Source organism: Sceloporus undulatus, chromosome 11 (assembly GCF_019175285.1).
Source record: "Sceloporus undulatus isolate JIND9_A2432 ecotype Alabama chromosome 11, SceUnd_v1.1, whole genome shotgun sequence".
Classification (NCBI taxonomy): domain Eukaryota; kingdom Metazoa; phylum Chordata; class Lepidosauria; order Squamata; family Phrynosomatidae; genus Sceloporus; species Sceloporus undulatus.
In genome coordinates, this window is record NC_056532.1 from 9653831 (window position 1) to 9665511 (window position 11681).

At 44.7% G+C, this 11681-nt stretch overlaps 1 protein-coding gene across 1 annotated transcript in view; it reads right to left on the bottom strand.

Annotated features, from left to right (window-relative positions):
- PPM1E (protein phosphatase, Mg2+/Mn2+ dependent 1E) overlaps positions 1-11388 on the bottom strand; it is an 86209-nt gene extending 74821 nt beyond the window's left edge. The window contains exons 1-4 of the mRNA XM_042442490.1: positions 11145-11388; positions 7837-7917; positions 5452-5516; positions 5159-5343 (exon numbers count right to left, since the gene is read on the bottom strand). The gene's annotated coding sequence lies outside the window, so the exon portion shown is untranslated. The remainder of the gene's footprint in view (positions 1-5158; positions 5344-5451; positions 5517-7836; positions 7918-11144) is intronic.
- Positions 11389-11681: the final 293 nt, after the last annotated feature.

Below are 11681 nucleotides of genomic sequence, written 5' to 3' on the forward strand. Positions count from 1 at the left end.
CTCACACATTGAGCCTTCTCTGGTCCAGAGCAGGAATAATCCACTATCTGACACTGCTGTAGCTGCCATGGCTCCATGGCTAGGGCATTCTGGGAGTTGTAGTTTTTTCCTGACCCATTGAGCCTTCTCTGGTCCAGCGCAGGAATAATCCCTATCTGACTCTGCTGTAGTGCCATGGACTCCATGGCTAGAGCATTCTGGGAGTTGTAGTTTTTTTCTCACACATTGAGCCTTCTCTGGCCCGAGCCGGAATAATCCACTATCTGACACTGCTGTAGCTGCCCTGGCTCCCTGGCTAGGCATTCTGAGTTGTAGTTTTTTTCTCACACATGAGCCTTTTGGTCCAGAGCAGGAATAATCCACTATCTGACAAATGCTGTAAGCTGCCATGGCTCCATGGCTAGGCATTCTGGGGTTGTAGTTTTTTTCTGACACATGAGGCCTTCTCTGGTCCAGAGCAGGAATAATCCACTATCTGACTGCTGCTGGTAGCTGCCATGACTCCATGGCTAGAGCATTCTGGGAGTTGTAGTTTTTCTCACAACACTGAGCCTTCTCTGGTCCAGAGCAGGAATAATCCACTATCTGACACTGCTGCTAGTGCATGCTCCATGTAGGGCATCTGGGAGCTGTAGTTTTTTTGCACATTGAGCCTTCTTGGTCCGGGCAGGAATAATCCATATCTGACACTGCTGTGCTGCCATGGCTCCATGGCTAGGGCATTCTGGGAGTTGTAGTTTTTTCTGACACATTGAGCCTTCTCTGGTCCAGAGCAGGAATAATCCACTATCTGACTCTGCTGTAGCTGCCATGACTCCATGGCTAGGGCTTTTTGGGAGTTGTAGTTTTTTCCACACACTGAGCCTTCTCTGTCCAAGCAGGATAATCCACTATCCGACACTTGCTGTAGCTGCATGGCTCCATGGCTAGGTCTTGGGAGTTGTAGTTTTTTTCTCACACACTGAGCCTCTCTGGTCCAGAGCAGGATAATCCACTATCTGACACTGCTGTAGCTGCATGGCTCCATGGCTAGGGCATTCTGGAGTTGTAGTTTTTTTCTACCACACTGAGCCTCTCTCTGGTCCAGAGCAGGAATAATCCACTATCGACGCTGCTGTAGCTGCATGGCTCATGGCTAGGGCATTCTGGAGCTGTAGTTTTTTCTCACACACTGAGCCTTCTCTGGTCCAGAGCAGGAATAATCCACTATCTGACGCTGCTGTAGCTGCCATGGCTCCATGGCTAGGGCATTCTGGGAGTTGTGTTTTCTCACACACTGAGCCTTCTCTGGTCAGAGCAGGAATAGTCACTATCTGACACTGCTGTAGCTGCCATGGCTCCATGGCTAGGGCATCTGGGAGTTGTAGTTTTTTTGACACATTGAGCCTTCTCTGGTCCAGACGGAATTATCCACTATCTGACGCTGCTGTAGCGCCTGTCTGAATTGATAGGCATTCTGGGGGCTGTAGTTTTTTCTCAACACTGAGCCTTCTCTGGTCCAGAGCGGAATAGTCCACTATCTGACACTGCTGTGCATGCCATGTTCCATGGCTAGGGCATTTCGGGAGTTGTAGTTTTTTCTCCACACTGAGCTTTCTTGGTCCGGAGCCGGAAATCCACTATTTGACACTGCTGTAGCTGCCATGGGCTCATGGCTAGGGCATCCTGGCGTTGTAGTTTTTCTCACACAAGCCTTCTCTGGTCCCAAATCACACTGCAGGAATAACCTGGCACTGCTTTAACTGCCTTAGCTTAATGCTAGGGGAATCCTGGGAGTTGTAGGGGTTTTTTCGTGAGACATTGAGCCTTCTCTGTCAGAGAGCTTCACTGCCGCAACGAACTACAACTCCCTGGGTTCCCTAGCACTGAGACAGGGCAGTTAAAGCAGCCTCAAACTGGGTTTATTCCTGCAATGTAAAACAGATTTTTAACATAGTATCCTAAACACTTTCTCACACTCTTCCTTTAAGGCTGTATTTCCTAAGACCAGCAACATATTTGTCCCCATTGACTACAATTGTTCTTTTCTTTTCTGAAAAGGTCTCTGTGGACCAATGGCTCAAAGACCCAGGAAGCCAGGTACACACACACATATAAATATACATATATGCCATTGGTGTGTGTGTGTGTGTGTGTGTGTGTGTGTGTATATATATATATATATATATAGGGCCTACAACTTCATTTCCATACACAAAGGATTTGCAGTTTGAACTGACATCCTCACACACCAATGGCATATATATGTCTGTTTGTCTCTGGCTTCCACTCCACCGATGCATCTGAGGAAGCGGACTGATGTCTACAAAAGCACACACTTCCAATTTCTTTCTTTCATTGCATCCCAAAGGTGCTACAAGATCTTCAGAAGACAAATGTCATATAAACACAAAATGGAGGAATCGCCACCGGAATTGAAGAAACAATCACTCTGGTTCAGAACAATAGCAGGGAACACTATTTCGGTGCTATTTCCGAAGGCTATTCAAAAAGGTTTGCTGCTCAGTCTCTTAATAATAATCTCCCCAAGGCATCTGAGTCCTGTTTTGGTTTTTCTAAACCCAACCGTTGGAAACACGTAAACGAAACGCGGAAATCCGACCCATGCGCAGCCTCCTATTTCACGCTGGATTATGTACGAAATGGAAGTCAATTAGCCACAGAAACGGCTAATGTTATGCTATATGGCTCACCCTTGTTCTGTTATTTTGGATCGATTCTCTCCATCTCCCGTTAGTTGTTTATCTTCCTCGCCTTTGGCCGAAAAGGTCGCCCCTGTAACGCAAGAGCGCGACGCTCCGGTGAAAGGTTTCTCGTTGTGTTTTTGGTGTCGCACGGAGCCAATTCTGCCTGACCTCGGAGGTACAATGTCGATGGAGACTTAAGCACCTGGTGCAATACCATCCTTTCCTGGGAAAGGCAATAAAACAAAGATCTCTTTATTAATCCATCACGAGGAACATCTGCTAAGCAAGGTTAAGTCAGACACCCCAGATCCAACTGATTCATTTCTGATATTATGACAGAGAAGGGCATTAGCAATTTGGAGCATGGAGGAGACAAATTAAGAGTGGTTAGGATCGGCGTGAAATAGCAGAGAATAGGCAAAGGGGATGCTTTCCTTTCCTTTTCATGATGCTATAATCTAGGATCATGCACTGAAGCTGAACAGATAAAAGGACAAGATGGAGAAAAGATGGGATGCTGTAGACGTGGCATATCTTGATTTCAGCAAGGCCTTTGACAAGGTCCCCCATGTCCTGAAAGATACAGGAAAAGAGATTTCAGCTCAACATTAGGTCCCCCATGATATCCTTTGTAAAATGTGAGCAAGACAACGCAGTTCTGGGCCCCACAATTCAAAACGGACACCGAGAAACTAGAACCATGTGTCCAAAGGAGGGCGACTAAAATGGTGAAGGGTCTGGAAACCATAAAGCCCTGTGAGAAAGGACTTAAGGAGCTGGGGATGCTTAGCCTGGAGAAGAGAAGGTTAAGAGGTGATATGATAGCCCTGTTTAAATATTGGAAGGGATGTCATGTTGAGGAGGGAGCAAGCTTGTTTTCGGCTGCTCCAGAGATTAGAACGCGGAGCAATGGATGCAAGCTGCAGGAAAAGAGATTCCAGCTCAACATTAGGAGGAACTTTCTGAGAGTAAGGGCTGTTCGACAGTGGAATACATTGCCTTGGAGTCGGGCACAGTCTTCTTCTTTGGAGGTTTTAAAAAGAGGCTGGATGGCCATCTGTCAATGGGGATGTTTTGATGGAGAGTTCCTGCATGGCAGAATGGGGCTGGACTGGATGGCCTTTGGGGTTCTCTCCAACTCTATGATTCTATGTGTTACACGGATTCGCAATTGGTTGACCGGCCGAACCCAAAGGGTGCTCAGCAATGGCTCTCTTCTTCATCCTGGAGAGAAGTGACCACAAAAACCACAGGGTTCTGTCCTGGGCCCAGTGCTATTCAACATCTTTATCCACGACTTGGATGAAGTACTAGAGGGCATGCTTATCAAATTTGCAGATGACACCAAATTGGGAAGAGCAGCTAATACCCCCAAAGAGAGGAGCAAAATTCAAAATGAAGAGACTAGAAAGCTGGGCCAAATGGACTTCAATACAAAGACATGTAAGGTACTACTGCACTTAGGCAGAAAAAATTAAATGCATCAATAAAGGATGGGGGACACCTGGCTTAACAAGACTATGTGTGAAAGGGATCTAAGAGTCCTAATAGACCACAGGTTGGACATGAGTCAATAGTGTGATGCGGCAGCTAAGAAGGCCAATGCGATTCTAGGCTGCATCAATAGAAGTATAGTGTCTAGCTCAAGGGAAGTAATAGTGCCACTCTATTCTCCTTTGGTCAGGCCCCACCTGGAAGACTGTGTCCAGTTCTGGGCACCACAATTCAAGAAAGATGCTGAAAAGCTGGAGTTTGTCCAAAGAAGAGTGGCCAAAATGGTGAAGGGTCTGGAAACCTTGTCCTATGAGGAATGACTCAGGGAGCTGGGGATGTTTAGCCTGGAGAAGAGAAGGTTAAGAGGTGATATGGTAGCCCTGTTTAAATATTTGAAAGGATGTCACATTGAGGAGGGAGCAAGCTTGTTTTCTGCTGCTCCAGAGAACAGGACCCGGAACAATGGATGCAAGCTATAGGAGAAGAGATTCCACCTCAACATTAGGAAGCACTAATGCTAATAGAAACACAGAGCTTCTAGCAAATCTTGTCGATGCGATCCTTTCTCAATCTATAAATCCTTGTTCAAAGCCTAAATTGGCATTCCAAGTCAAGCGCACCAAGTGGCGCTGAAACTTTTGCCACGTGACCTCAGTGGATGTAGTGTGTCCCATGTGGAAAGACTGCATTATTTTAGCAACGTTGCAAACATGTGCATATTAAAGCGCCTTAATGGGCTTGAATGGCGCACTGACATATTCATCGCAGCAGAGGAAAAGGAGATAAATTTGCAGCTTGATCCACCCCACTTCAGACAAAACGCTTGGATTTACAAGGGGTTTGTCCTATTCGAAACAAAGGGGCTACTAAATCAGACCGAGTCGATTTACTCAAGGCTACCTGGGACATAAATCAGGGGTAAAAATGGTAGAATTGAGTTTTCACAGCATGATATTCCTTACCTAAGAAACCTTCACCTTTAGTTCTAAAAAAAGGAAGCAAATTTGGAACGACAAAGCTTCCGTTGCCTTCTTCCAATCCAAATACCATCCGCAGATTCGAAACCGTGCCAAATGTACTTCTTTTATTTTCAAACATATGTTGCACTACGTTCCATCAAGACACGCTGAAACCTTTTTGAACCGCGTGAAGCGTCATATCCCTGCAAAGAGCGACAAGAAAAGCAATGTCAAACGCAACATCTCCACCCGCCGCAACCTACATTCCAGATTAACTAGCTTCCCTCTACTATAAATAAATAGACATTTACCGTAGTGAAATGTTCCTTCCTTCTCTTTTCCTTTCGGATGAGCCGCCAAGTTATGCAGGAACTTCCTAGCCAAGGAAAGAGAGAACAAGGCAGTCTTATGAAACCATAAAGACAAATCGCTGTAGTATTTTGTGGACTAGTATCTGATGTGTTGTTATGCTCAGGTGCATAAGCACACTGATGTCGAAAGAAACAGAGGCGGGATATAAATTAATGTTATTATTATTATTATTAATTAAAACAACAGACTCTGTCAATTGCATCGAAAGCTAAATCCATCTACGCTATTAAAGAAATCTGCGAATCGCTAGATTCCATCGTTCCAAGACTCCTAAAGCATATAATAAATACTAAGGGCAACTTAGGAATGTGCATCTGGGGGTCATTTCATGTTCAAAATGCATTATAAATAAATCGATGATCAAAGATCTTTGGGAATGAAACGGTTTCTACAGTGGTTCCTCCACATTTGCTGAGGTCGGGGGCGAAGGACCCTCTGTGAATGTGGAAAAAGTTCTCTTTTTACCTAAGAGAACGCCTCTCTAGGAATCTCCAAGTCCTCCAGCGCAACTCTGTGGCCAGAATTTGACCACAGAGTAATGCTGGAGGGCCTACAGATGCCTAGAGAAGTGTTTTGTCTAGGTCCTCCGGCGCAACTCTGTGGTCAACGTCCCGCAGAATTTCTTTGGAGGACCTAGCGTTTCCTAGAGCGAACGTATTAATCAAATCCGCAAAAGCCAAAGCCGCAAACGTAGAGGGCCGACTTTCGCTTGCAGACAGATAGTAGAAAAGTGCTAGTCTAGCCTCCCTGGAAAAAGATGCTCCAGACCCTGGGAAGGTCCTCTCCCACATTCCCACCAAAAGTACCTCTGATCATGGCAAGCCAGAGAGAAGTACCATCCCAGATGATCTCAAAACATGGGCAGATTTGTATGCGGGAGAACGGCCCTCCAAATAACCTGGACTTGAGCTGTATAGTATGTAGAGAGTTCTTGTAGCACCTTTGAGACTCACTGAAAGAAAGAAGTTGGCAGTTGTATAAGGAGTTGGCAGTAGGAGCTTTTGACTGTATTGGTTTATGGTGGGTTGGAGGGTAGGTGGGGTTTATGGGGCATTGTATTTTATTGTATTTTAATGTTTATAATATTGTTGTAAGCCACCTCGCTCTCATTGGAGAGGCGGGACATAAATAAATTTGTGGTTCTTGTCGTTGTTGTTGCAGACTTCAGTCTACTTCTTCAGATGCACATACTGTTCATGCTGCCAACATCTTTCTTTCAGTTAGTCTCAAAGGTGCTACGATATGTCTTTACATACTGACTCTACAGACTAACATGGCTATATCTTTGAATAATAATAATAATAATAATAATAATAATAATAGTATGAATCTGAGGAAGTAGACTGAAGTCTAGGAGAGCTCATGCTGCCAACTTCTTTCTTTCAGTGAGTCTCAATGGTGCTGCAAGAGCTTTCCACATACTGAGTCTACAGTCTAACATGGCTATATCTTCGCATTTGAGTTGTATAGATAGGGCTTTATAGGTCAAGACCAGCACTTTGAATTCTGCCCAGAAATGGATGGGCAGCCAGTGGAGCTCCTGCGACAAGGGACTTCCGTGCTATCCGTACCTAACGGCCAACCTTCAGTAACACCAATCCCATGGAAGATGCCCCTACAACATGGTTAACTGGGATGTCAAGCTTGTATAGAATAAAATGTGGGGATGCAATTGATAAAGAGCGCAGCAGGATGATTCACAACCGAGGAACTTCCTCCTGGGGGGAAAAAATCTCTCCTACGCAAGGAATCGAGCGCATGGCTGCTTGCTGTGCCACTTCCCCCCGCTGCGGCGGATTCCCTTAAACCGTATGGGATGCATCAATCTTATGCGATGCGTCCTGGCCCTCTGCCCATTTGCGCAGCATAGGATAATGCCCCATGATTTATTTGGTTTTATAGAGTCCCACGGCCGTAGGAAATCGCCTACCTCAGACAAACCTTCATAACCTCATAAAAATAAATCACGGCAGTAATTACTTTAATCCACCGAAGAGTAACACTAGTTAATTAGGGCCTTCCATGCAATCCCCGTTTCGAGCGGCACATGCGCGCGCACCGGAGCGGATTTCTATTCCAAGGCGTACTTGTTATTTTTCTTTTCGTTGGCTGCACAAATGTTCCAGGAGGTGATTTACAATAAGCCTTTTCCACCAACGCAAGTACTGGAAAGGAAACATTCACTAACCAAAAACCACCGATTCTAGTTTGCATTTGGACACCATAAAATCTATTTCGGCTTTTCAATCGCACTTTCTCCAAAGCGGCTTGAAAACGGGAGCAAAGCGTACGAACTGCTGTCCCTATCCCGGATTTATCCTTACCCTTTATTCCGTTCCCATAAGGTTGCTTGTGTCCTAATGTCTTCCTCTTCCGACCTCACAACTCTGGGAAGCTCCATCTCTCTGAAATGAAATCACAATAGTACTTCTAAGCAACCATAGTAGCAATAACTATCGTCCTACGTATTGTCATATTTAAATACTGCGTAGAGATGCCGCTTAACATGTGTATTTTATGCAATGATTGGGTTTTAAGTATGTTGTACATTACATCTATTTTTAGTCTTTTAAATGAATCTTTTTTTATCTGTGGATACAAATCCATTCTAGAGATGCGAGTGCGAATGAGGAAGGCAACGTTTAAAACGGAATAAAATTTAGGATGTAATACGGTTTAAAGGATCTTGAAGCAACCCTTCATGCCAAACTCGGTGGCAAGGATTTGAGGATTGCGGGGGAAACGATTACAGCTCTCTTGCATCTTAAGCAACGAGTTTTCCCTTTAGGATCAAATTCAATTAATAACAATTATCAGCGGGGTCCTTGGAAATTGTGCATTTGGACACCACTGACATTTCAAGCCACAATCCTCAACCGACTGACATTTACGTCTTTGACTGAAAGCAGTAAAATTGGGAGTTAAGTATTTGTTGGGAGGTGCAATTTTTAGGATTATCTGTTACTCAACATTTGCTGTTTTCCCTCTCTTAATGTGGCGGCATGCAAGGCCAAACCTAGTGTTTCAGCTTCAGTTTAAAGAGAAACACGGTTATTTCTACCACGCAAACAAGATTATAATTTAAGGTTATAATGATACTCTAGTCTATATACCGAAATATCCCCATAAACTCTGTAGTAGTGCTTTCCACAAGCGGCTGTCTTCCACACACGCCCCAAGACGCTCCAACCAGCGATGGGAAGTTAGGGGAATTGTAGGTCTTGTGTTGTGGAGCAGTAGTTTGGGCGCTGGACTATGGCTTTGGAGACCAGAATTTGATTCCTAGGTCAGCCATGAAACCCATTGGGTCGCCACAAGCAAGTCACAAGCTCTCAGCCTCAGGGGAAAGGAATGGCAACCCCTCTTTTAAAGGAACTTGCCAAGAAAAGGCCAGAAATTACTTGACGGCACACGACAACAACATTTCTGGAGAGCACCAGTTGCAAAGAAAGATGCTGGCATGGTCAATGCGCAGCCCTCCGAGTTGGTAGACTGCAATTCCCACCAAACCTAACCAGCGTAGCCAATAGGTGATGGACGTTGTAGTCCAAAACAAGGGCCACGAATTGCAAACTTGGTGTAGAGGTTCCTCAAAGAACGGTCATGCTCTGGAGACACCAGAGCAAAGAGCAATTCTAGAGAACAAGCCAAGGCAAAACCCAGGAAGAAACACAAAGATAGGGATCAATTGAATTAGCGTATGAAGGAGGGAGACAAACCGATCCAGACAGCTGAAGAATGTGAGACGAAGAACAGCTAGAAAGAAACAAGGCAGAAGACAAAAACCAGAAAGCGCTTGGAAATAAACAGATGAGAAGTGCGCAGCTGCGGCGGCTGAAGGGAGCCATTGCATCCAAACAATACCCGATGCCGCTTCTGTGTTGTTGTGATCAATGTGCTGGGTCATGCGATATGAAACCGTCACCAGAGGGACCATGCTGAGCGATAGTGGATCGTAGATCGCATCACAGATTATATTTCTAATAATAATAATAATAATAATAATGAGAATAAACAGGACTGCAAATCTGAGAACTTGAGTTTGGTTTGCTACCAATCCATTTGTGCAACCCTGATCTAACCATTGGCTTTGTTGCCTTTCATGTCTTGATGTGTGTGTTTATATGCCATTACTGTAGCCCTAATACTGCGAAACTGGACTACCTGAATGTTGGCAAACCTTAGTACTGTAGTGTGTATATATATGTGTGTGTGTGTGTGTGTGTGTGTGTGTGTGCGTTATCATCATCATGGGGCATCTACACTGTAGAAATAATGCACTTGACGCTACTTTAGGTGTTGTAGCTCCATCCTAAGGAATCCAGAGACTAGTAGTTTTACAGTGGGCCCTTGGTATCCGCTGGGGTTTGGTTCCAGGACCCCCTCCGTGGATAACAAAATCCGCAGATGCTCAAGTCCTATTAAATATAATGGCACAATAAAATGGTATCCCTTATATAAGTCTATCAGGAGTAACTAGGGCTCCTTTTAAGAAAGGCGACACTACAACAGCCCCCAATCCCTGCCCTGTTTTCCATGGGGTTAAGCAGGTGTGCCCAGGGTGCCAAGCGCCCTCTCAGCTGGCACGGCGAAGACGCAAGCAGCTATTATTCGCAAATGAAGCCTTTGGCTGGTTGACATCGCCCGCGCTACACTCCTTTTGTCCGCCTGTGTGTCTCTCCTGCGCCAAAAACGTCGCTCTGAGTCACCGCTCAAGCTCCCCTCCCTCCGTCGGCCTGCTCTCCCTTGCTTTTGTTTCATCTTGGCAGGAGAGCTCTCCCTGACTCACGGGTACCGAAATTTGACAACCTCTCCATTCCCAAAAATGGAACCCCTGCATATTTTATCAGGCAGATAACCTGCGATCATCGCCGGGCTCCAGAAACGCTGGCTCCGTTTAAATCTCAATATATATGTGTGCACTGTATGCACTCATGTATAAGTCTAGAAATTTAGGTTTAAAAACTGATCTCAAAAAAACCTCTGTTGACTTATCCACGGGTCAATGCAAGTACTAATGTGCATATATATGCACATTAAAACACAGCACTTAAAATACAGTACACACACAACACACATATATGGTAAAAAGCAAAGAGTTTAACCCGCCCTAGAAGCACTGACTCCCTTCTACTCTCTCATCCATCCAGCCTTTGCTACTAATCCATTGTGCATCCTTGATCTAACCACTGGCATTGTTGCCTTTCACTTCTTTATGTACACCCATCTCTGTGTGTTTGTATGCCATTGCTGTAGCCCTAATACTGCGAAGCTGGAATACCTGGATGTTGGCAAACCTTAGGAGCGTGCATTTGAAAAGGTATATTAATTTTAGTTAAGTATGAGCACAGATACTTATGCCTGCTAGGATTTTGTATGTTCTTTGGCGTTGTTTTCCTTTACTTCGTCCTTTGCATCCTTCGTTACATGTGCCTAAGTTTTATCTTCAACTTATCCACTTATTCACAATTTTGGCCCCCAAGACCTGCCCTCGAATTATATATGGGGTCGACTTACAGTCAAGTATATACGGTGTGGGTGTGTTATGTAAATTAATGTTCAGCGTTATATTTGACCCTCAGGGCTAAGGAATGTTTTAAAGAATAAAAAGAATGGCAGACCATTGGCTCACATTTCGCTGTCTTCTTCCTTGCCGTGGCCCTTCTGTGTCTTTTCCACAAGAGATGCAGGCTTTATCCATGTGCACTGTGTGACATTGCATAACGCAGTTCAGATGTAACTTGATAAGAGCAAGAACGCATCTGTCTTTTCCCTTCCCAAACAAAACACTGCCTGCTGCAATATCATGCCAGCATTCTCCGAAGACGCCAGCCACGGATGCTGGCATCGGGAATAAGCTCTTCTAGAACATGGCCTCATAGCCGAAAAAGCCCACAAAAACGATGGATGCCGGCTATGAAAGCATTCAACTTCACATCAACTTTACAATCTGAATGTATTCCCCTGGAGTAATTCCAAAGACCCTTTTGAATACACTGCAAGCAAGTTTCTCTCTCTCTCTCCCCCTCTATATTTGTAATTCTAGATTAAGTGGTTCATGTTCCAGGCTAGTCTAGCAGTTAAAAGGTTTTCTGCTTTTCTGGGACTTCACATTCCCTGATGTTTTATTTTCCACAGCAGAAATCCTGTGTATAGTAGTCAGAATGTG